Source organism: Mus caroli, unplaced genomic scaffold (assembly GCF_978045245.1).
Source record: "Mus caroli unplaced genomic scaffold, Mus_caroli_1 scaffold_10, whole genome shotgun sequence".
Classification (NCBI taxonomy): Eukaryota; Metazoa; Chordata; class Mammalia; order Rodentia; family Muridae; genus Mus; species Mus caroli.
In genome coordinates, this window is record NW_028227265.1 from 43,589,595 (window position 1) to 43,616,761 (window position 27,167).

Consider the following 27,167-nt stretch of genomic DNA (forward strand, 5'->3'; position numbering starts at 1 on the left):
AGTTGTCTTTCACCTGCTCAAACAAGGAGCAAAAATTCATCCTTAACTGATCTGTGCACCTTGTACAATCCATATGTATATCTTAATATTCATCCTCAGGGACACTGAAATGAGCAACTGTTCCAGCTCCCTGCCTCCTGAAGCTGTTTTCAGAGAGTTTCTCCCAGAACAGCTTCAGGAATAGCTGGTGATTCCTAGTGACGTTGGTTCTTCCAACCCTTCAGACATATCTAGTCAGAACTTCAGGCAAGCCCTGATCCTTCTAAATATATATAGAGAGAGACTGGGTGAAAGATGTAAAAGTTAGCTTTCTTAAGTCTAACTGATTTTTCCAATTTTCCTACCTCTCTCCACCCCTTTAAAAAGAATACACACACACACACACACACACACACACACATATTCTTTTATATATATAGATAGCTATACACACACACACACACACACAAACACACATCACACACATACACATTGCTCCTATTCAACAGGAAGAAGGCATGGAGAATTGTCATGCCTATTCCTTGGGATTGAGTATCTGGTTATGATTATTCTACAAATTATAGATAGGTTGTCATTTTAAGGGATGATTTAGAAATGGTCATAATTTTGAATAGGGAAAAAAAACTAAATAGAGAACTTAGGCTTGGGGATTTCTGCTTTTCCCTTGTTCTTCTCTATCCTTTCTTTCCTAGGTAAAAGGAAGGAGGTTAAAGGGGAAAAGGAAAATAGACTAATATTATAAGAAATTAGATATATGAGAGAGATTAGTAAATTTATTCTTAAAACATTGTATAGTCATAATCTTACATTGGTAGAAATCTTTATAATTGATCCAAAATTGGAATTATAATTTCTTACATTGGGACAGAATTTATATATTGATACAGGATTGAGGATTTCATTGGTATAAATCTTTATATATTGATACAAAATTTAAAAGTAATTTGTTACTCTTAGGCCATGTGCCTATGCAACTCATTTAAGAATACAAGGCTTAGACCCAGTCCTTCTACTAGCTGCTATTACAAACTGTTTAGGATGATTGAGTAATGCAAGTTAAGGGCCAGATAGAAAACTCATGGTTATATTCAATTCTAATTTAATTACAATAAAGTGTTTTCAATATTATTCAAATAGAAATAGCTAAGAGTAGTCAAGGACTAACAGTTCACACATATATATACACACATATATATATAGAGAGAGCGAGCGAGCGAGCGAGCAATAGTCTTCAAAGGCATCAGAAACCCGCAGAAGGACATTTAAATTCATTTCATTATTAATAGGTTTTTTTGACTAGAAGACATGTGTACTCCTGACAGTACCTCCTTCCCAGTTCAAAGAAGATATTGAGCATCATGACCTCTGTATAGAGTTCCTCCAATTGTGGCAAGGTTGGAGGACAAGAATTTCCCTAATTTATCTACAGACCAAAAAAAAAAAAAAAAAATCACTGTTCAAAAAAGGACACATGATATGAGATAGTCGACAGCTTAGCTCTGCCAAGGCTAGGTAAGCTAGTCCTTTATAATTCCTGCTTTATTCTATGTCTGTCAGATGGTTCTGGGCCAGAAGGCTAAACAGAGATGTTCAAACGTTTTGAGGAATAGGGGACTGTCCAAGTAGTCAGCTGTCTCTATAATTGTTTAAGTTTTAGAAGTTATGTTTTGTGCTTTCTATACATTTAGGTAATATTTAATCCATTCTTGGATCTCTGATGGGGTGGAAGACTAGTTATTGTCTCATAATCAATCTTAAATTATTTAACATTAAGGAAGATGATCTAGATTTGAAAGGATGGTTTTCAGATGGTAATACAAGTTAAAATCAAAACATAATTCAGCTATAAAATTGTAAACTCTTTAAGATAGATGTTATAGTAATGTACCTAAATTGACAAAATGGATGGACTGGACAATGTTAGTATATATTGTACCTTATAGATTATATAAGTGTTATAATTATGTTCAATGTATATCTGAGAGAAAAGGCCTTTTTAATGGATGAGAAGAGGTAAATATTGTAGAGTTGGTCTAATACTTTTATATTATGCTAATTGGGCCCCCAATATTACATGAAAATCCACAATTTCAGCACATAAGACACTGAGGGTCCCTGCCCCAGTTGGTTTTGATTGGTAAATAATGTTGCTGGTGGCCAATGGCTGGGCAGAGAGACAGAGGTGGCACTTTTAGGAGTCCCAGGCTAGGGGCAGAGAAAGGAGAGGAAGGGAGTTAGCTGCTATGTTAAGAAAGAAGTAGCTGCCATGGCTTAGAAGTAAAGGATAGAGAGACAGCCAACATATAATAGCTGGGGAAGAGTAGCCCCAGCCCTCCCTACCCCCAACTGCATCTAGGGCAACAACAATAGAATACAGATTTTAGTAAGCAATAAGTCAGGAATAGTGGAGGGGAGGGGTTAGCCATGTTGAGGTTTGGGAGTAACCCAGTCATTGAGCTGTTTAAGATATTTTAAAATATAAGGCTGTGTGTGTGTGTGTCTTTCATTCAGGAACCCAGAACATTGGGATGGGTGGTGAGGAACTCGTGCCACCACCACTGGGGTGATTTGAGCAGGATTAATTGATAACTGCAACATGTATTCTCAAGCCACCTTTGTCTCAATCAACCTTTGCTTACTAATCTATACACTGGAAATAATGAAGTCTACTTTAAGATTGGGGATATAGCCCATTAGTAGAGCATCTGCCCAGCATATACATGACCATAGACCCAATCTCCAGTGCTAGGGGAAAAAAAACAGAAAAAAACTAAAACAAAGTATCTACTGTATATAATTATGATGGCCACATACATTTAACACTGGAATTGAAAACCACTAACCCCACTACACATCTGGCATCATCCAACAGCTTCCTTGGTTTTCTGCTACACACTGGCCTCTGACAGTCTTCTGTATAAAAATGGTAGTTAAGAGAATGGACACTCCTATGTAGTGTTTAGAACAACTACCCTCTTTTCAAAACTAGCATCTTCCAAATAAAGCCAAAACTTCTAAAGGACTTCTAATAACTAGATGCAACTTTCTCTCCCTGTTTATGTTAGAACATTTCACTACAAAACACAGTCACTCTCACCCATCTCAAGTTTCTGCCTGCTGTCTGTCATGTTAGAACTGCAATTATTCTCTCTGTCTATACACATCCTGACTCTGTCTATACACATCCTGACTCTTTTGAGTCAGTCTCCTCTAAACATCAGAATGCTTGAATATCTTCCATTTCTGTTAGCAAGAGCAGGTTCCTGTAACAGTCACTGGGTGAATGGGAATTTGATTTGTGCTTATATAGGAATTCATATGTCTGCAGTAGGACCCTGCCAACAGTTGGTTTCTTGACTGGTCAATAAAAGAACCAGCAGCCACTCTCTGGGCAGGGGGGATAGAGGCGGGACTTTTAGGATTCCCAGGCAAGAAACATAGACAGGAAGAGGGAGTTAGACATGAGAGGGTCACAGGACAGACCACACCACTGTGAAGGAGCAGGAGGGTAAGATGGCTGAAATGTAGGTACAAAGGAAAAGCAGCCCCATGGGAGGTCTACCCAGAAAGACACAGGCACCAAAGATAAAAAATAGATTTAGAAAGTGTTAACTAAGGAATAACAGAGGGGAGTGTGTGCTACCCGTGGAGAGGTTTAGAAGTGCCCAACCACTAAGCTAGTTATGGCAGATTAAATATAAAGGTTGCATGTGTGTGTCTTTCATTTGTGAATCCAGAGCCCTTGGGTGGGTGTAGAACCACAGGCACGCCCTGCAGGGATCATAGAGCAAACTTTTAAATAATTACCACAACAACTGGGCATTCATTATAGAATACTTTAGGGCATTTTGGGGAGAATTATCAGTTTCTGAAATGTTTATGAATGGTCTATATAATGACAGACTAGAAGGACCCTTGTTACACTAGGAATGGACAATGGTACATTGGCAATCATTCGATAGTTTGGAAGAAAAACATGTTTTAGTATTCCTGATTACAATATATGAATCTTAAATATACACAGAAAATGTTTGCAAATATAAACACAGTTATTTTTAACAATAGGAAATAATCATACTAAATTTCTATAAACAGTGTAACACATCATATTAATCATGATAATTAATGTTAACCCATAGTTGAAAATATTTCCATTAAATTTTTTCATGTCTATAAATAAAATCAGACTGCTTTTTTTATATCACTCATCATGATAACAAACACATTTAACATTAATTTACAATATTAACTATTTTTAAGTAGATAGAAGAACATTTACAGAATGCCTTTGCTATCAGCTGGGTAGTACCTAGATTAAAATTACAACTCATCGTACTCAGAATTTGAGATGATAATTAAGGCACTGCATGCACATCTGTCTAGATTCAAGTCTTTAAATTACTCAAATCAGGCCAAAGTAGTAGCAGGAGAATATCGGCACCTGGGAACTATAAATAAACCGTGTAATAAAGTTTCAAGGGTGTTCAGAGAAACCTTAATGTGGGTGTTTCCTTAGAGTTTTCTCTTCCTCGTCCTTTCATTTAATGTAATGCTTTTCAATAGGCAATTCACCATAAGACACAAAAATTTTTAATTTTATAGCATTTTCAGTAGATATCGCCCAATCACAACTCCATTCACCTGGTTTACCAGCATCTCACAAACAGAAAACTGCAATGATTATTGAGACCTCTGTCTAGAGTTGTCCCATCCATCCATCCATCCATCCTCATTTCTTACACATCTATGGAAGGCACAACACACTTCTGATGCTTTCTTTCATTTAATGATTATAATTCATGGTGTTCTTTTCACATGTGGCACACAGAAAATAGGCTATCTCTTCATATTTATTTCATAGATGTCCCATGATGATTAATACTTTTTTCCCCACATTTTTAGCCACTTAAGAGAAGCCAACTTACTAAACCAAAATCACTGAAATAATTGTGCCTACATAGTGGCACTATTAAATATCGTGTTTAATTTTACTTTTGAGAGCTAAACGTCTCAACTAACTCATTCAAGGCACTGGATTATGTGAGTCTTGAGAAAACTATTCTGAGAAGAGACTGAGACAGAGGCAATGGGAGGAGTGTGGCTCTTATTTCAAGATGATGGCATGGAAAACTACACAGATGTTCAGCAATTTATTCATAGGGAGTAACGCTTCCTGATAAGACTTATCTCCTTGTTTTATGGCTTATTTTTGTCATCTGCTCTCATTTTAGAATGTATGTCTCAAGAGCCTGCTACATGCAATGCTATTCAGCACTCTGTTATACATGTGTTACTAGAATGTTAGTATGTGTTGTACATGTATTATTAGAATGTTAGTATGTCTCAAGAGCCTGCTACATGCCATGTGTTATTGAGCACTCTGTTGTACATTCTCATGACAATATTCACTTTAAAAATTAGGAAAATGGCACTGAGAGAGAGGCTGTGGTACTTCTCCAAAGTCACACATCTCAGTAGCAGAACGGCATGTGGCTGCATTCATAGAAGGGCTGAAGTCAAAACAGTGTTGGTTATAGTATATGCTTCACAAGTTATGTGTTGCTGCTGCTACTGTATTTTATCCTAAACAGAGTTATCCAGAGACTCAGAACTCACATGCACATTCACATGGAGAGGAGCAAGACACAGTGAGGAGGGTATCATTATAAGAAAGTAGCTCACATATTAAGAAATGGGATAAATTACAAGATGTACGGAGTTGGTGGTAAGCTGTTGACTTGAATTGTTTCTCGTCAACTTGACACAAGCTACAGTGATTTGGGAAGAAACTTTCTCAGTTGAGAGAAATGCTTTCATAAGGCTGGCCTATGGGTAAATCTGCCAGGCACATTATTGATTAATGACTGATGTGAGAAGGCCTAGCTCCACTATTAGGGATGCCACTCTAAAGGTAACTTTTATTCTCCTGATGTGATTGTTGTCTGGAAGGCTTACTCCTTCCCTTTGCTAACTAGCCCTAGTCCTGGAAGCTTCTAGCCTCCATAACATCTAATCTAGGCCTAGAAAGTTTTCAGCCCCTGAGACTTCCTGCTGAATAAACTCACCCTTTCTAGCTCTTTCTGATCTTGGGCTGGCTGATTCAACTCAGTTGCTCTGGCTCAAACTCTTCTTCCAGCTGACTTATTAAATCTGGCTTTTCTCTTGGCCTCTGAATTGCTCTGCTTAGCCTCAAACTAACTTTAACAATCTTCTAATCTCCTGGCTCCTTCTCATTCTCTTGTTTGTCTGTCTTTACTTGTGTCTAGCTTGTTCTCTCTTCAATCCATCTCTGTAAAATTCTACAGGTAAAATTGCTTCCTTCTCCCTCTCTGTGCTGCTCTCTTCTCCTTCTTAACTCCATTGTCCTGTTCTTCATGAACTCTACTGTATTCCTGTACTGTACTCTCTTCTCCTATGCTGTCTGTCTCCCTTATGTACCTTCCCTTTCCTTCTCTTCTCGTGAGAGTTGCGCATATCCTATTCTGTCAAATTTTTCTGATTTATCACTTTTTCTGCCACTCCATTAGACATCACTTTCAAACAGGTACTTCCTTCTAACTTTATCATCATTTGGGATTAAAGGTAAGTACTGAGGGCAGGTATGCATTCCAACAAGAGGGATTAAAGGGGTATGCTAAGGTCTGAGCCACACCCTAACTGGAAACAGGTTCAAATATCTTGTAAGAGGCCACTCCTAGGGAGGTGGCCCTGAGTTGTATGAGGAAGCAGTCTGAGCAGGTCAGTAGGAGCAATCCAGTAAACTGTTCTTCCATACCTCTGTCTCAGGTTTCTGATCTAGCTTCTTGCTCTCATTCCTTCCTAAGTTGTTTTCAGCTATGTTCATCACAGCAATAGAAGCCCTAATAAGATAGCTGGACTCAGGAGACAGTATCTACAGTTCTACTCTGAATCTGAAGTGATGATATATTTCCAATCCAAAGGCAAGAAGACCCAGTAATCAGAAAGAGCCTAGAGGCAAGAAAAAAGCTAATGCCCCAGGTAGTTCCACCAGGAGAGCCCTCCTCTTAGGTTAGCTTTCTTCTGTTGAGGTCTTCAACAGATTGGATGTGGTCTAGCCACAATAAGAGAGACAATTATCAAGTTTACTTAGTGTTTGGGCTTAAATACTAATTTCACCCAGAAACACCTCAGAAAATCACTCAGAATAATTATCTAAATACCTGAGCATTGTGTTCTAGTTTCACTGACACACAGAATTAGCCATCATGTGGTTATAGGGAAATGAACATTGGTGGAGACAGGTAGACAGGTGTCAAGTCCCACCAACAGCTATGTGGGATAAGGGTTTAAGATAGTTTCAAGTATTGCCTGCAAAATATACTCTTTTCTTCTTCTTCTTCTTCTTCTTCTTCTTCTTCTTCTTCTTCTTCTTCTTCTTCTTCTTCTTCATCTTTTTTATTTATTTATTTTTTATTAGAGATTTTCTTTATATACATTTCAAATGCTATCCTGAAAGTTCCCTATACCCTTCCTCTGCCCTGCTCCCCTACCCACCCAGTCCCATTTCTTGGCCCTGGCATTCCCCTGTATTGGGGCATATAAAGCTTGCAATACCAAGGGGCCTCTATTCCCAGTGATGATTGACTAGGCCATCTTCTGCTACATATACGGCTAGAGATACGAGCTCTGGGGGTACTGGTTAGTTCATATTGTTGTTCCACCTATAGGGTTGCAGACCCCTTCAGCTCCTTCGGTGCTTTCTCTAGCTTCTCCATTGGGGGCCCTGTGTTCCATCTTATAGATGACTGTGAGCATCCACTTCTGTACTTCCCAGGCACTGGCATAGCCTAATATGAGACAGCTATAACAGGATCCCTTCAGCAAAATTTTTCTGGCATTGTGCAATAGTGTCTGAGTTTGGTGGCTGATTATGGGATGGATTCCCGGGTGGGATAGTCTCTGGATAGTCCATCCTTTCATCTTAGCTTCAAACTTTGTCTCTGTAACTCCTTTCATGCGTATTTTGTTCCCAATCTAAGGAGGAATGAAGTATCTACCCACTGGTCTTCCCTCTTCTTGATTTTCTTGTAAAACACACTCTTTTTAAAATCTGCTTTTGAGAGAACATAATTTAGTGCTTGTCAATTAAATTAAAAATCAGTTCTACTAAATAATGTATACAGTATAGGAAACTCAATTCTGATTTCTGCAACACTGTCCTGAGCTGTGTTCTAATTTGCTTCATTCTTAAAATGCCTTATACTCTATAAGTAATCTTCTGGGGCTGGCCTTTTACTAAGAGAAAGACAAGAAGGGAGAAAGAGGAGAAAAAAAAAACCCAAGAAAGTCCAAGGCCAGTTTTGATACCAGGTCAGTGCATTCACAATGCCCAGCCTCTCTGCCTGGGGACTGTAGACATCCATCTGTGCTCATTAGCCTTCATCAGTGGGGCTTGCAAGCACTTGGCAGTTATCATTATGGGCAGTTTTCCTCAAAATCTCATTATCTGAAGAAACCAAGCAGATGCTTTGTTCATGTCAATTCTACAGGAGACACTGAACCACAGTGTTAACCCTCACGAACTAAGGAGCTAAGGACCACCCAGCAAATGGGAACACCCAGACTGGGATGAAGGGCATCTTGTTCTGCTATTTCCAGCAAGGCCAAGACAACAACATGGAATGACCAATAGAAAGAGGAGAAACAATAGCATGTTTGAAAGACTAAAATTGACTCAAGAGTACAGTTAGGCAGGTGGAAATAACCCAAAGGGCTCATATATTTATCTATTAGATTAGTGATTCTGTACACTTTCATTTAAAAGTGAAAAATGAATTTTAAAAAGTATCCATGGATCTCAGATGCAGTTTCCAATGTCCAAATGAACAGAGCAGGCAAAGCAACCGACACTTCTTCCAGTGACTGCAATTATCTTACAGAAGAATGACACGCACAAAAATAAAACAGCTTCTACCTCTTTCAAAAGCACTTACTGTCACTTGATGCATCTATATACTTAAAGAAATGACAGAGCTGAAGGTCCTGCTTCCTTCCTGGAAACAACAATAAAGCAGTTACAAAGGCCCAGGCTAGAGAGCCCAGCCATGGTCCTTACAACTCTGATTAAACCCAAGGGAAGGCAGATATTGGAAATCCAGTAGACAAGAATGGGAAGGACCAACCTCAGGAGACATCTGTAAATGAGAGATGAGTGGTGGCAGCAGACAGGGGAAGGGCCAGCTTCGTAAAGCACAGTCATTTCACCCTTGGGCTTCTGTGTCATGTAAAAGGACTTCATGTTGTGGGTCACACCAAAGAAAGATTTCTAATGGTAGGCAGGGGGAACCAGAGGTTAGATGCAAGTACAAGAAGCAGGCTTCTTTTGAGGATTTCTCCTTTGGGTGCTTGTACTGACTAGCTTAGTTCTCTAGTGTCTGAATTTAAAATGTTAGGTCCTCTAGTAGCAGAAGTGGAGGAGGTGAGTGAAGTCTGCATAACATACAGGTTGACAGGCCTCTATCTCAGCCAAAATCCCAACTTTTAACTTTAACATGTTGAAATCCTATCTAAAATTCCTTCTGGAATAGATATTAACATGATAAATCAGCAGTCAACTTAATGGATGAAGAAACTGAGACCTAGAAATGGGAAATAGCTGAGCAACCATCACCGCTGAAGGTGGAAGGCCCAGAGGCAGGAGAGATCAGGGCTCTCTGTCCTGGAGTTTTCTGAGTCAGGTTACTGCTTGGTCAGAACTAATAAACTCATGTGTACATGTGTATGTATGTGCATGTGTGTGTGCAGGTGTTTGCACATGTGTATGTGTGTGTGCACATGGGCATGCATGTACAAGCACTCGAGTGGATGTGTGTGCATGTGTGATTAAATCAGAGGCTTTCATTACAAAAAGGACTTTGCTAAGTAAAGTTCTAGTGAAGAACATGTTAGGTGGAAAGTGCATAATGGGAAAGGCACTGAGGCAGAAAGGTTGAAGTATTTGATGAGAACAATATGTCTATAGAACAACAGAGTCTTGAATTTGTTGCCTGTGTGACCTGAGAGATGTCATATCTCTTTCAGTTTCAATGTCAACTTCCTGCCTTATAAAAGGAAAGGCACTAAACAAGGACTAAGACTAACACACTATAATGTGATACAGGCAATGAGCCTAATGCATGATTTTGCATTTTCTTAATTTAAGGAGAAAAATACTTGCATGTCTGTTACAGAGATGAGTAGCTCAATGGCTTATACAGGTGTTTCAAAAGAGAAGGAAAACAAAACCACATTTGCAGCTGGAGGTCTGAGACAATAGATGTTTCCGCAGAATGACTTTTTATATAACAATACATTTCAACTGTTTTATAATCTCTTGCCTTGTTTTCATTAGCTATATACTATAAACTATTTTTATTTAGGAATAGCAGACGATTACGTAAATAGAAATTATCTAATGAAGAGCAAGTCACATTAATAGATTTAAATGTGATACCAGCATTTTACAGCAATAAACATCAGAGTGTGGTCAGCTGCTATTAGGACCAACGTCTAGAGTAAAAATGATTAGCAATTATCTGGCAAAGCACACCTTATGCTGACCTTGTATCCAGAGAGCTTTAAGTGGTGTCCTTCCTTAAGCTGTTTCTCTGTTACTTTGTCATAAAAACACAAAAAGTAACCACTACTCTGGCTAAGGAGTCAAATGAAGAGGCATACACAGACACTTGAAGGATTTTAGAAAAATGATGTGACAAGTCATTGAGCATTAAGAATATGTCAATGACTAAAAACGTGGATACCAATGAGGCTATAACACAAGACAAGAAAGCTTCCATATGTCTACATATTTGTAAACTGTTTCAGGATGTGTGATCACACTGTGAACCCTGATATTATGTTGTTTACTGGGAAAACCTGTTTCTAGTTGTGGTGTGACTCAGCCCTAGCACACACCTTTAATACAAGAGCTTTCTGCTTATTGTAAACAGAATTAAATGAAGTCAACCATAGGTAGAGGCTGACTAATTACCAATTGATAGGGAGTGGACATAAAAAAACACCACAGAGTGTAAGAGGAAGTCAGGAAGGAGGATAGAGACACACAGGCACCACTTCCTCAAAGACACACACACACACACACACACACACACACAGACAGAGTACTTAATCTTCAGGAAGAAAATAGCTAGAGAATTTATTTTTATTTTTTGAAACAAAATAATAGTTTGCACATAATAGAATTAACTTCAAAAGTAATAGAAAGAAAAGACAGAGTGACTGACTGACTGACTGACTGACTGACTGACTGAAGGCAAGCCAGCCAGCCAGCAAGTCAGGGTACTAGCCTTTCCCTTTGTTTTTTACTTAACTGAGAGCAAGTCCATATTTGAGTTCTCCACTTCATGCTCCCCATGTCTTTGACCCTCTGCATGTTGACTGTATGAGTCTGAATTTGCTCCTGCCTGAGGCTGCCTTGTGAATCTCTCTCTCTCTGTGTGTGTGTGTGTGTGTGTGTGTGTATTTGTTTGTGTGTGGTGTGTATCACTAACAAAGGGCTGCATCTTGTCTCTATGAGCAGCAGAGAATCATATGGGGAAGGATTGGGAGACTTTACAGAAATCTTTAACAGAGTTTTATGAGGTATTAAGTTACTGACTCCAAAGTACCCAGATAACAAATAGTATTATAAGAATCATTGTTTATCAAATTACCCAAATGTGTTCCACACTATGCATTTATGGGAGATATTCAGTCATTTGGGAAGGTTGCTTTCAATGTCTGTATTTTCTGCTTTCAGCAAATGATACACATTCATTTGGGATGTGTCACGTGCACGGAAGAAAGCATAATTTAAGATTACAGCTGTGCATTAGCTTAGGTTGTAAATGCTGATGGCAAGGGAAATCCAAGGCAAGTAAGCTGGATTGTTGCATTGTCCCTTAAGGGAGGCTAAAGGAACAGGTTGAGGCTGGGCACGGTGGGCACATGTCTTTAGTCCCAGCACTCTGGGGGCAGAGGTAGGCAGTTCTCTGAGTTTGAAGCCAGCCTGGTCTACAGAGTAAGTTCCAGGACAGCCAGGGATGTATGGAGAAATCCTGTCTCAAAAAAACTAACAAGAAAGAAAGAGAAAAACTGTTTGAACACACAGTATGATAATAGTCTTAAACTGTGACTCCAAGTTCTATTATTAACTCTGGCTGTGACATCCAGTGAAAGTTTTAGTCTCTTCGAAAGTAGGAGATATTTTTATAATACTGAATCACCACACGAGGCCTCACATGTAGCCCTGGCTGCCCATAATTTGACAGCAAGACCAGGGTCACCTTGAACTCACTGAGCTCTGCCTGACTCAGCCTCTTTCTTTGCTGGGATTAAAAACATGTGCCACCATATCTGTCCTCATACAGAATTTTACATATTTATATTTTAAGAAAACAAATCAGGAATCACTCTTCCCCCATAAATGAAAAAATGAACAAGTATATATTTTCACACAGACTATGGAAATATGTAGGTTTGACTGCCCTCCCTAATCATGAAATTAGAGCCTAGAAATTAGCTCACATGACTATAATATATTTGGAGTACTGGCCCTCGTCACAAGATCAAAAGAGCAGATGAGCACACCTTAACGGCCACTTTTTTTTTATTAGATATTTTCTTTATTTATATTTCAAATGTTATCCCCTTTCCTAGTTTTCCCTCCGAAAATCCCCTATCTTTTCCCCCGTCCCTGCTCCCCAACCCACCCATTTCTGCTTCCTGGCTCAGCATTCCCCTATACTGGGGCACAGAACCTTCACAGGACCTAGGGTCTCTCCTCCCACTGATGACCAAAAAGGCCTTCCTTTGCTACATATGCAGCTAGAACCACGAGTCCCTCCATGTGTTTTCTTTGATTGCTGGTATAGTCCCAGGGAGCTCTGGGGTTACTGGTTCATACTGTTGTTTCTCCTAGGGGGCTGCAAAACCCTTCAGCATTGTGAGTACTTTCTTTAGCTCCTTCATTGGGGACCCTGTGCTCCCTGTAATGGATAACTGTGAGCATCCACTTCTGTATTTGACAGGCAATGGCAGAGCCTCTCATGGGACTGCTATATCAGGCTCCTGGGCCTCTGCAATAGTGTATGGCTTTGGTGGTTGTTTATGGGATGGATTCCCAGGTGGGGCTGGATGTCATTCTTCAGTCTCTGGACGGTCATTCCTTTAGTCTCTGCTCCAAAATTTGTCTCTGTAACACCTTCCATGGGTATTTTGTTCCCCCTTCTAAGAAGGACCAAAGTACCCATATTTTGGTCTTCCTTCTTGAGTTTCATGTATTTTGCAAACTGTATCTTGGATATTCTGAGCTTCTAGGCTAATGTCTACTTATCAGTGAGTGCATACCATGTGTGTTCTTTTGTGATTGGGTTACCTCACTTAGGGTGATAACCTCCAGATCCATCCATTTGTCTAAGAATTTCATAAATTCATTGTTTTTAATAGCTGAGTAGTACTCCATTGTGTAAATGTACCACATTGAAAATCCAATCTCCTTTGCAGTGGATGGTTTTAGCTCCTTTGTCAAAGATGAAGTGACCATAGGTGTGTGGGTTCATTTCTGGGTCTTCAATTCTATTCCATTGATCTACCTGTCTGTTGCTGTACCAGTACCATGCAGTTTTTATCACAATTGCTCTGTAGTACAGAGGTCAGGGATGGTGATTCCACCAGAGGTTCATTTATTGTTGAGAATAGTTTTTGTTATCCTAGATTTTTTTTAGTATTCCAGTTGAATTTGCAAATTGCCCTTTCTAACTTTGTGAAGAATTGAGTTGGAATTTTGATGGGGATTGCATTGAGTCTGAAGATTGCTTTCGGCAGATAGCCATTTTGACCATGTTAATCCTGCCAATCCATGAGCATGGGAGATCTATCTATCTTCTGAGATCTTTTTCAATTTCCTTCTTCAGAGACTTGAAGTTCTTATCATACAGATCTTTCACTTCCTTAGTTAGAGTCACACCAAGGTATTTTATGTTAGTTTTGACTATTGTGAAAGGTGTTGTTTCCTTAATTTCTTTCTCAGCCTGTTTATCCTTTGTGTAGAGAAAGGCCACTGATTTGTTTAATTTTATATCTACCTACTTCACTGAAGTTGTTTATCAGGTTTACGAGTTCTCTCCTGAAATTTTGGGTCACATTATACTGTCATATCATCTGCAAATAGTGATATTTTGACTTCTTCCTATCCAATTTTTATTCCTTTTATCTCCTTTTGTTGTCTAATTGTTCTGGCTGGGACTTCAAGTACTATATTGAATAGGTAGGGAGAGAGTGGGCAACCTTGTGATTTTAGTGGGATTGCTTCAAGTTTATCTACATTTAGTTTGATGTTGGCTACTGATTTGCTGTATATTGCTTTCATTATGCTTAGGTAGGGGCCTTGAATTTCTGATCTTTCCAAGACTTTTATCATGAATGGGTGTTGGGATTTTTTTCAAGTACTTTCTCAGCATCTAATGAGAAGATCCTGTGTTTTTTTGTCTTTGACTTTGTTTATATAGTTGATGGATTTCCTATATTGAACCATCCTTTCATCCCTGGGATGAAGCCTACTTGATCATGATGAATGATAGTTTTGATGTGTTCTTGGATTCGGTTTGTGAGAACTTTATTATTTTTGCATCGATATTCATAAGGGAAATTGGTCTGAAGTTCTTTTTCTTTGTTGGGTCTTTGGGTGGTTTAGGTATCAGAGTAATTGTGGCTTCATTGAATGAATTGCATAGAGTATATCTGTTCCTATTTTGTGGGATAGTTAGTGGAGTACTGGCATTAGGTCCTCTTTGAAGTTATGATAGAACTCTATACTAAACCCATTAGGTCCTGCAATTTTTTGGTTGGGAGACTATTATTAACTGCTTCTATTTCTTTAGGGGATATGGGACTGTTTAGATCATTAGTCTGATCCTGATTTAATTTTGGTACCTGGTATCTATCTAGAAAATTGTCCATTTCTTCCAGAATTTCCAGTTGTATTGAGTAGAGACTTTTGTAGTAGGATCTCATGATTTTCTTGATTTCCTCAGATTCTGCTGTTATGTCTCCTTTTTCATTTCTGATTTTGTTAATTAGAATACTGTCCCTGTGCCCTCTAGTTAGTCTGGCTAAGGATTTATCTATCTTGTTGATTTTCTCAAAAAACAAACAAACAAACAAAAACAGCTCCTAGTTTGGCTGATTCTTTGTTTAGTTCTTTTTGTTTCTATTTGGTTTGTTTTGGCCCTGAGTTTGATTACTTCCTCCTGTCTATTCTTGGGTGTATTTGCTTCTTTTTGTTCTAGAGCTTATAGGTGTGCTGTTAAGCTGCTCATCTATGCTCTCTCCAGATTCTTTCTGGCAGCACTCAGAGCTTTGAGTTTTCCTCTTCAGACTGCTTTCATTGTTTCCCATGAGTTTGGATATGTTCTGGCTTCATTTTCATTAAACTTTGAAAAGTCTTTAATTTCTTCCTTGGCCAAGTTATCATTGAGTAGAGTGTTGTTCAGCTTCCATGTGTATGTGGGTTTTCTATCATTTATGTTATTATTGAAGATCAGCCTTAGTCCATAGTGATGTGATAGGATGCATGGGATAATTTCAATATTTTTTTTATCTGTTGAGGCCTGTTTTGTGACCAATTATATGGTCAATTTTGGAGAAGGTACCATGAGGTGCTGAGAAGAAGTTACATCCTTTTGTTTTAGGATAAAATGTTCTATAGATATATGTTAAATCCATTTGTTTCATAACTTGTTAGTTTCCCTGTGTCTCTGTTTAGTTTGTTTCCAGGATCTCTCCATTGATGAGAGTGGGGTGTTAAAGTCTCCCATGATTATTGTATGCGGTGCAATGTGTGTTTTGAGCTTTACTAAAGTTTCTTTAATGAACATGGATGCCCTTGCATTTGGAGCATAGATGCTCATAATTGAGAGTTCATCTTTGTAAATTTTACCTTTAATGAAGTGTCCCTTCTTATCTTACTTGATAACTCTAGGTTTAAAGTCAATTTTATTCATATTAGAATGGCTACTCCAGCTTATTTCCTGGGACCATTTCCTTGGAAAATTGTTTTCTACTCTTTTACTCTAAAGTAGTGTCTGTCTTTGTCACTGAGGTCAGTTTCTTGTATGCAACAAAATGTTTGGTCCTGTTTACATAACCAGTCTGATAGTCCATATCTTTTTATTGGGGAATTAAGCCCATTGTTATTAAGAGATATTAAGGAAATGTCGTTGTTGCTTCCTGTTATTTTTTTTTTTTTTTGGAGTCGGAATTTTGTTCATGTGTGAAATTGTTTTTGTTGGAAATTGTTATCTTCTTTTAGGTTAGTTGAAAGATTACTTTCTTGCTTTTTTTAGGGCATAGTTTCCCTCCTTGTGTTGGAGTTTCCCCTTTATTATCCTTTGAAGGGCTGGATTTGTGGAAAGATGTTGTGTAAATTTGGTTTGGTCATGGAATACCTTGGTTTCTCTGTCTAAGATAATGGATAGTTTTGCTGAGTATAGTAGCCTGGGCTGCCATTTCTGCTCCCTTAGGATCTGTATGACATTTGAACAGGACATTCCACCTTTCATAGTCTCTGGTGAGAAGTCTGGTGTAATTCTGATAGGTGTGCCTTTATATGTTACTTGACCTTTTTCCCTTACTGCTTTTAATATTCTTTCTTTGTTTAGTTCATTTGTTGTTTGGTCTTTTTATTATTATGTGTCGGGAGGAATTTCTTTTTTTGGTCCAGTCTATTGGTGTTCTGTAGGCATCTTGTATATTCACGGGCATCTCTTTCTTTAGGTTGGGGAAGTTTTCTTCTATAATTTTGTTCAAGATATTTACTGGCCCTTTAAGTTGAAAATATTCCTTCTTCTCTAAACCTATTATCCTTAGGTTTGGTCTTCTCATTGTGTCCTGGATTTCCTGGATGTTTTTGGTTAGGATCTTTTTGCATTTCACATTTTCTTTAATTGTTGAGTCAGTGTTTTCTATGGTATCTTCTGCACCTGAGATTCTCTCTTCTATCTCTTGTATTCTGTTTGTTATGCTTGCATCAATGGCTCCTGACTTCTTTCCTCAGTTTTCTATCTCCAGAGTTGTCTCCCTTTGTGATTTCTTTACTGTTTCTACTTCCATTTTTAGATCCTGGATGATTTGAATCAATTCTTTCACCTGTTTGGATGTGTTCTCTTGTATTTCTTTAAGGGAGTTATTTATGTCCTTCTTATAGTCCTTCATCATCATCATGAGAAGTGAGTTTAGATCCATATCTTGCTTTTCTGGTGTGATGGTGTATCCAGTACTTGCTATGGTGGGAGATTGGGTTCTGATGATGCCAAGTAACCTTGGTTTCTCTTGTTTCTGTTCTTAAGCTTGCCTCCAGCCATCTGATTTTCTCACAAGTGCTCCCTGACCTTGCTATATCTGATTGGAGTCTGCCTTCCTGTAATCCCAGTTGAGTCAGTACTTCTCAGAGTCCAGCTTTCTTTGTGATCCTGTGATTCTGGTATCCTGTGATGCTGAGATCCTGGTGTGACCAAGCTCCTGGGAACCTGGGATCCTAAGATCCTGGGTGTGTTAGAATGCCTGGAAGTGGTACCTCTTCTGGGGACTGTGGGGTTGTCCTCTAAGTTCGAAACCAAAGTAGACCGGCGCTGACCAGAAGGAACCTGAGCCAATGGTTAGGCGGGGTTCCTGTATCCCTGCTCTACCTGGCCCCAGGTACCCCCAGTTCTGTTGGAACAGATGTCATGTTCCACTCACCAGTGATCCTAAGATCCTGGGTGTGCTAAGGTGCCTGTGGGGTGGAGAGTCTTCGCTGTGAGACTGTCTACCGAGTTCAGGCCCAAGGTGGCCTAGCACTCCTTTCCTGTCACATTAACTGTGCTGATCTACATCTCAGATTGAGAGCTGTAACACGGCACTCGAAACTGAATTCTCTCAAGAATCTCTCAGCATATGTGATCTGTTCCACCATAACTATGACACAGTGATGAAATACTGCCTCAAAGAACTCATCACATACACATTTTATTCACCAAAATAGTGGCCCAAAACACCTTGAAGCAAAGGAACTCATGAAATAGAAATTACACCTCAGGGAAGCAGAGGTTCTCCACTCCCTGGTAGTGGAGAGGACAATGTCACACATAATGTATGCAGTAAACTAAGGTACATACACAGTGGGATTTGCTGGTGCCTGCCAATAGGCAGCATCTAGGACTCTGATAGCTAGTCGTAAGAGGATCAGATCTTCAAGGTCATCTGCTACTGAACCAGTATAAGGCAACCCAAGCTACATGAGACCCTATCTCTTGTAGAAAGAAAGAAAGAAAGAAAGAAAGAAAGAAAGAAAGAAAGAAAGAAAGGGAGGGAGAGAGAGAGAGAGAGAGAAAGAAAGAAAGAAAGAAAGAAAGAAAGAAAGAAAGAAAGAAAGAAAGAAAGAAAGGGAGAGAAAGAAAGACAGACAGTCAGAAAGACAAGACAAAAATAAAGAGGGTCAGGTGGAGGAAGATTCAAGGTAAAGCCAATACATTTACTTACGAGGACACTCACTGTTTTTCTTCCTCAGAGTTAGATGTCAGGAACAATTATTTACACAGTAGCAGATCCCACTACTCACTGTATATCTTTACTTTAGACCATAAATTTTACTTGCTTATTTAGATCTATTTAACTTCTATTTCATCCATGAGCAGCAAATCTTCATCTTACAGATAAAATATTTTATTATATAACATGTTTATTGCTGAGACTTAATAAGTTCAGCAGGTTAATTAGAATGATGCCATTAAAAGTTCTCTTTAAACATGCAATTCAACTTTCTTAGTTCTGAAGTTTTTGATCAAGGTATTTAATTTTTTAATAGGCTCTGGTATAAACAGTGTTGATAAGAGATTCACATGTCCTTTGAGACTACAGAGATAATTATCTGAGGCCAACGTCGGCATAGCCATGACACAGTCAGGCTAGGTTTTCAGAAACATTTTGTGTGCCTTGACTACTTCAGTCTGTTTTATTTTAATAATCATAAGAATTGCTATGTTCTATTAAACTTTACAACCACACACATAGGTAAATAAATTTAGCTTTTCCATCCCATATGAACAACATATCTTTTGTCAAGCTAACAGAGTTAGTTTGTTTTATTTCTTTGAAGTAGAAATTATATCTAAAACTGGTTAACTATTTGAGGCCATATTGATAAACCAACCCAAATAAAACTGAGCCACGTGCAAATATCCTTAGAGCATCCAAGATTAATAAACCTTTTAATACTGAATAGACTTTATAGAAAAATTTAGAGGAGGGAAAGAGCTATAAATCCAGTTGGAGAAGTGCTATCTAATTTACATAGTAAATTATGAGGCCCTCTAACCTTTTTTGCATGGCAGTAAACTCAATTCCTGCACAGATGGTCTCCAGCCATGTGGCTGCTCCATAACACCCCACAAGCTAACTTAGCAAATTTCCTCAAAGTTCAATGAGGACCTAGACCATAGAGGGCAGCACAGAAGTGCTAGAAAGATGATTCCCATGTCAAATCTTCCAAGCAATCTAGATTTGCCGGTGACACCTCTGTGATGCTGGCCTGAAAGCTGACCCCCACCTAGGTGGCCTGGAGAGTCACTTTGCAGGTACAACAGGGTGTAGGTGGAAGGAGCTGAGAATGGCAGAGAAGCACTGAGTAAAGGTTGGGGGAGTGGCTCTAAAAGCGAAGGTCAGGTGTACAGCAGGACTTGGGTTGCATAATTTTAAACAAACAGGCTTATACTGCCTGCACCCCAGATAGAAGCTCATCAAAGAGCGACCTTCATGATCTAGCACTTGTCAAGGGCAGAGTGATGTGTATCGGAAATGCTTCCTACCAGAGATTTAGGTACCAGTGACTGAGGCTAGCCAGAAAAAACCCTCCCAGTCATAATTTCCACTTCTTATTGGGAAGGAGACTATTTAATATTCTGAGAATAATCAGCACATTTATTATACATTTATTATATTATAAACAACCAGATAATGAATCACTTCAGGCACATAGAAAATAACTGCCAGGAAGAAACGGGAACACCACATTAATGAAAATATACAAAATTATTCTAGAAATTATGCTTAATGACATGATCAAGATACAGGGGAATGACTATTGTGTGATTCTGCCTACATTATTTGCAAATTCAGAGACAGAAAGGATAACAGTGGTTACCAGGGGGTGGAGGAAGAGAGAGCAGACATTAAATGAGTTTGGTTTTTGCTGAAGATGGAGATTATTACAGAGTTTTTAGTACGGACAATGGTGACAGCTACAAAATATTTTGAACATATTTGAACCAACAGACTATTCACTTTGTGAATGGCTAAAGTAATGAATATTATATATCTTTACTCTATTTAGAAACTTATGCTAGAAGCTGCTGTTAAGATTCAGCAAATGATGACAACTGCAGATAAACATGCAAAGAAATAAGTTGGGTTCCTCCATCACACCTGATATAAAGACTGAGTAAAAGCAGACCCCACACCTATATTCAGGGCAAATACTGCTAAGTTCTTAGGAGAAAAGGTAAGCAAAGAAAAGTCACAAGCTTGTAATTTTGGACTAGGCTTTTAGACATGACTAAAAGCAAAAATAAATGAAGAAAAATCATGCCTCATCAAAATTCAAAACTTCTGTGCTTCAATCATCTCAAAGAAAGTGGGATGATAGAGAGTTCACTGCATGGGAGGAAATGTTTGCAGTCAGATAAGGAATCATTCAGTACAAGTGAAGGACGTGTGTAACTCAACTACCAGCACACATATGAAAGTGTGATCGGTTTCTGTAACTAAGGGAATATGAATCAAACACAGTTAGATATGACTTTACCATCCCCAACACCCTAAAGTCCAGGAAATAAGTGCCAGTAAGAATGCAGAGCCCTTGACTCTAGCTGCATATGTATCAAAAGATGGCCTAGTCGGCCATCACTGGAAAGAGAGGCCCATTGGACTTGCAAACTTTATATGCCCCAGTACAGGGGAACGCCAGGGCCAAAAAGTGGTAGTGGGTGGGTAGGGGAGTGGGGGGGGGGGAGTGTATTGGGGACTTTTTGGATAGCATTGGAAATGTAAATGAGGAAAATACCTAATTAAAAAAAAAGATATTAGAAACCAGAAAAAAAAAAAGAATGCAGAAAAATGGAAACCCTAGGACACTGGATGAAGTGCAAAATAGTGTTATAATGGAAGAAAGGCAAGCAGGTCCTCGGGAGTTCACCTGGAGCTTAGGTCATGACCCAGCTATTTCACTCTGAGATATAGATCCAAGATAAATGAAGACATGTGTAACACAACGGCTGCACTTGGAGGCTGGCAGCAATGTCATTCATAACGGCCAAAGCTTAGAAACAACTCAAATGATTACAAGCAAAATAAAACATAGATGTAAAATGATGTGCTATTCTACTAAAAAAGGAATGGAGTGCTATTAAGTGCTGTCACAGATATGTCCCTTGAAATCTTAACACTAAAAAAGAAAAAGAAAGAGAAACGTTCAACATTTTTAGTCATCAGGGAAATGCAAATTAAAACTACCCTGAGATTCTTCCTCACACCAGTCAGAATGGCTAAAATCAAAAGCTCAGGTGACAGCAGATGCTGGTGAGGATGTGGAGAAAGAGGAACACACCTCCATTGCTGGAGGGATTGCAAGCTGGTACAAACACTCTGGAAATCAGTTTGGCGGTTCCTCAGAAAATTGGACATAGTTCTACCTGAGGACCCAGACTTATCACTCCTGGACATATACCCAGATGATGCTCCAACTTGTAATAAGGACGCATGCTCCACTATGTTCATAGCAGCCTTACTTATAATAGCCAGAAGCTGGAAAGAACCCAGATGTCTCTCAACAGAGGAATGGATACAGAAAATGTGGTACATTTACACAATGGAGTACTACTCAGCTATTAAAAACAATGAATTTATGAAATTCTTAGACAAATGGATGGATCTGGAGGATATCATCCTAAGTGAGGTAACCCAATCACAAAAGAACACACATGATATGCACTCATTGATAAGTGGATATTAGCCCAGAAAGTGAGAATACCCAAGATACAATTTGCAAAACACATGAAACTCAAGAAGAAGGAAGACCAAAGTGTGGATACTTCATTCCTTCTTAGAAGGGGGAACAAAATACCCGTGGAAGGAGTTACAGAGACAATGTTCGGAGCAGAGACTGAAGGAATGACCATCCAGAGACTGAAGAATGATATCCAGCCCCACCTGAAGATCTATCCCATAAACAACCAACAAACCCAGACACTATTGCAGATGCCAACAAGAGCTTGCTGACAGGAGCCTGATATAGCAGTCCCATGAGAGGTTCTGCCATTGCCTGACAAATACAGAAGTGGATGCTCACAGCCATCCATTGGATGGAGCACAAGGTCCCCAGTGAAAGAGCTAGAGAAAGTACCGAAGGAGCTGAAGGGGTTTGCAACCCCTAGGAGGAACAACAATATGAACCAACCAGGACTCCCTGGGACTAAACCACCCATCAAAGAAAACACATGGTGGGACTCATGGCTCTACCTGCATATGTTGCAGAGGATGACCTAGTCACTCATCAATGGGAGGAGAGGCCCTTGGTCCTGTGAAGATTCTATACCCCAGCATAGGGGAATGCCAGAACCAGGAAGCAGGAGTAGGTGAGTTGGGGAGCAGGGGCAGGTGGGGAGGGGATAGGAGATTCTCGGAGGGAAAATTAGGAAAGGGGATAACATTTGAAATGTAAATAAAGAAAATATCTAAAAAATAAAAAAGAAAACTTAACACTGAGGAGAATGCTAGTCATGAAATACTACAGATTATACAATAGGCAAACTATACAGACACAGTTGTTGAGGGCAAATAGTGAACAACACTGAGAAAGAAGAGTGACTAAAAGTGTAGGGTTTTTTTTTCTTTCTGAAGATAAAAAAGTAAAATTGACTTTAGAAAATATATTGTAAAAAATGTTGAATTGTGTGATTTAAAGTAGTGAATTATATAAGATACAAATTATATGGATGCTATTGTACAAATATTTAAATACTTATAAAGTCAAAGAACACAAAACCCTTTTTTTACTGATTAAAAGACTTATAAATTATTCATTAAAAAGTCCTAAAAGTAGGAACTAGGGACCCTAGAAGGGTATTCCTAAGGGCTTTGAAGTGGGTCTGAAAGGTGACAGGCTGTACTGCCTAGACATCTCAGAGTCCAAATAATGGTAGCAAAGTGGGATTCTGAGGCCTGGCACTCACTGGGAGATGCTGGTAGCCTAAAGCAGAGCCAAGGGAACAAAAGAAAGCTTTCTCTTTTACAATAGTAGCAGGACACAAAAGCACAACAGAGACCACTATGCAGAGTCCAGCCCCAGCTTCTCAACTGAGGCAACAGTTGGCCACCCACAGTTTTGTACAACTTGGTATTTGAGGGCAGCTCAATATACCTATAATGGCTTCAGAGAGTTGCAGATGTATCCAACCCTGCTCCATCAGTAGACAGCCACAAAGAAGGCAGATTGATCTATCAGCTGGGCTTTGTGGTATAAGGAGGCTTAGCACAGAGACAAAGGGTGCACACAAATTTGAGCCAACAGAATTTTCCATCTGAAATTATGGAGACGATCAATCAGGAATCCTATCCAAAACCCCTCCACTTTAGGACCAAAGGCAACATAAAAATATTCTCTGACAAAGGAAAACTATGAAATTGGTTGCTGGAAGACTTATCCATAGATAATGTAAAGGGAGCTCTTGAAACAGAAAATCACACCAGAAGGAGAAGACAGTGAGAAGACAATGCATTAAGCATAGCACATCATCTTTCACCTTAATCAAGCTTTAAATCAAATTTATAAGCGGAATATGAATGATCACAATCAGATTGGTATTCAGTGACCACAGGGAATATAGTTGAGTATTCACAAAACTCACAGCCTGTCCTCTACAAGGCAATAGGAAAATAAACTACACTACAGTCATCACATTGAGTACAATTCAGTCATATAAAGGGTATACAGACACATGCAACAAATGGATGGCTTTACAGAAGTGTTAAATGCTAGCCATATTCAATTATATAACTCTTAATTGAAAACTTATAAATCGTAAAAGAGAAAATGCATTGGTGGTTGCCAGGAGCTGGTGCGGAAGCAAAAGGAGAAGCATGGTTCTAAGATGAAGGTGTTGGTGCACGGCCATGATGCTGAGCTCCATGTGATAAAGTCGCTGCAGATGACACATGCACACCTCAGGAAACCAGAGCTGCATCAGTGCTAGATTCGGCTTTTCACTATTTAATAACAATACGCAGCTACTAGCACCATAGGAGGTGGAGGGCAGATTCCTGGGAACTCCATGTTCTCTATAATTTTTTGTTGGAGGTGGAGGAGGGATTCCTAGAAACTCTGACTTTCTCTGTAATCTACTGTGGCTATATTTCCCCATATTTCCTTCAAAATAAAGAGTTAAATTTTTTTTATCAATTAATAGCTAAAAATTTTGACTGAGATTTAAAAAGCTTTTTACAATAAAACATTTTAAATAAGTATTAAGAAAAGTCTGTCAAAAAACAGTGAAAATGAATTAGTATAATTTAAATTATGATTGAAAGAGTACTTGGAGGAAAAAGGTAAGGAATACTTGAAACAGTAATATAGTGCAGCAAAAATATACTCTAGGACAAATAATTAAAATTCTAATTTTATTCAAATGTTAGTAATAATGAAAATTCCAAAGGTATGAAAAATGTTTGTGAAAATTTAAAAGGCTATGGAGGAAGAGTGTTTACCTGAACGGGAGCCCTTGGTGACAGTTCACCTGCCTCCTTAGACCATCTGTGATTTATACTGAACACCTGGGTTTCTCCAGAGGAACCAGACCAGCTCATGCCTACAAGACTGACACTCACTAAGAGTCAGGATAACCATGCTGCACATTGCTGGGTTACTAAGCACATTTCTGGATCTTCACAGGGACAGATGCTTAGCTTGCATTCCACAAGTAGAACTTGCTCCAAGAGCCTCTCCATTTAACGGCCATACTCAGCATGTTTCCCCACACAGAACTCTACCTGTGTATTGTAGTGACAGTTTCGGAGCTTTAGTTTCTTTAAAAGACACAGAAATATTATGGGGATATGTTTTCATTTTGATCCCAGGTGTGGGCATATGGAGCTGTTTTGGACTGTCAGCACCAGCTGACTATGATTTGCCTTGTGCTCTAGTAGGGGCGTGATTTTACCAGGTGCAGATAGTTTCTGTGGTTGTGTGATGTTTGGAACGCTGTGCACTTTTCAAAGGGTATATAAATGCTAGGGCTCTGAGAGGCAGGTTGGGGTGTTGTTGTTTGTTTGTTGATTGTTGTTAGTTGCAGTCAGTCCTAAGCAAAGAAGAAACAACAAAAAGAAACTGGATACCCTGACAGCAAGATCAAACTTGCCCCAAGGAACTTGGAAGTCTGTAGTCAGCAGGAAGTAGTCTAACCATAATGTTATCCTCTTTCTGACCCCTGACTTTATTCAGAGATCGCTTTCCTTCCCCCTCTATCCTTTTTTCTCTCTTATCTAGTGTTAGGGGGTTGAAAGGATGGAAGAAAACGGTAGAGAAGGGTGGAAGAACAAGAACCCACAAAAGAACCAAAAAAAAAAAAAAAAACAACAACAACAAAAAACTGGCTACAGTTTGTTTAGCAAGTTTCCAAGTTCTGTGGCCTCTAGTGACCCATGAAGGCCAGAGGTGGATCTGAGGTCTTCTGACACAACTTCCTTGAAAGGTAGATTTCTCCTTTTATGCATCATTGGCATTAAAGTACTCTGTTAGCTTTTGCAACATCTGGCAGAATGTAGAGCACTTGGTCGATCCCCAAGAGACCCTTCACTCACAAAGTTCAACATGGCCAGTCACTGCCCAGCTACAATGCCAACACTTCAGCCAAAGAAAGGGCTGCATATTGGGTGTTATTTCTTGCTTATATTTCACCAGCTCATTGTGCTCAGCTATAACAATGGTTTTAGGCATGTCAAGCATGTTCAATGGCTGAGAAAGCAGCAAGAGGACCTTATTTTACAGCCAGGCTGCTGGGGAGAGGGCAATCCCAGTTCCCAGCAGTTTTCTGTTGGGGATCCTCACCCTCCCTCTCAGAGACTCTGTTTAGGGCTGTGCAGGTATACCCTGCTCATGCTGCTGGAGACGAACCCAGTATTCTGCCCAGAGCACTTCTCTTAGCTAAGAATTGGCTGATTCTAGAAGGCTTGCCATACATATGAACAGTTAGCAGGAGATTCTCTCTACAGTTTACTCTTACCGTACTATGCTCCAAATAGACTTTCTAGAGTAGGAAAGAGCTGCAAGTATATTGAGTCCTATGAATCACAGATAGCCTACAAACTGCCTTGCATATGTCAAGCAGGAAAAATGAGTAATTTTGTTAGCCACATAGCTATGACATACTTTGTAGCTCTTTCTTCTGCTCCTATACTTCAACTTGAGAAAAGGTTTAATATATCCTCTAGGACCCTAGAGAACTAGGTTAAGCACATAAAATACCGTGTAAATGACAGTGTGAATGAACATATAGTGTGAACATAGCTGAGTCCTGGAGTTGAGTAATATAGAATTAAATAGACTCCTCATTTTATATTTCTTAAGTTAACCTGAACACCTCCATGGGTACAAGTACATATTGACATAACACACTGGCCTAAGATAAAGGCCATATCCTTATCTTACAGAGGCTAATAGGCCACTAAAATTTTCTTATTGCATATTAACACATAGAATTTTTGTTCTTTTTAAAACTTTAATATTCATTCATTCATTTTTTATGTGTGTATGCATGTGGGTGCATGTGTGCATTTTTTAAAATAAAGGAAGAGTTTGGATTTGCAAGCATATCAACTGTATGTGCTGATGTCACTTTTATTAAATGCAGTCTAACTGCTTGGAAACCCAGGCACACACGGGCTCATTTCCTTTCTCCTCAGGCAGGTTCCACGATCGACAACATTTTCATTTTAACAGTCCTCATTACTGGTATCATTTAATAGTTGAGGGTTTGCTCAAGTCAACATCAATCTTGCTGATACTGCAAACACTTTAGAGTGTGTTGACACAACACAGTCTAAAGCCATAGCTAGTAAACATAAGAATTTAAAAACCATTCCCT

At 39.1% G+C, this 27,167-nt stretch overlaps 1 protein-coding gene across 6 annotated transcripts in view; it reads right to left on the bottom strand.

Annotated features, from left to right (window-relative positions):
* Phkb (phosphorylase kinase regulatory subunit beta) overlaps positions 1-27,167 on the bottom strand; it is a 204,791-nt gene that overhangs the window by 57,840 nt on the left and 119,784 nt on the right. The gene's annotated exons all lie outside the window — the stretch shown is intronic.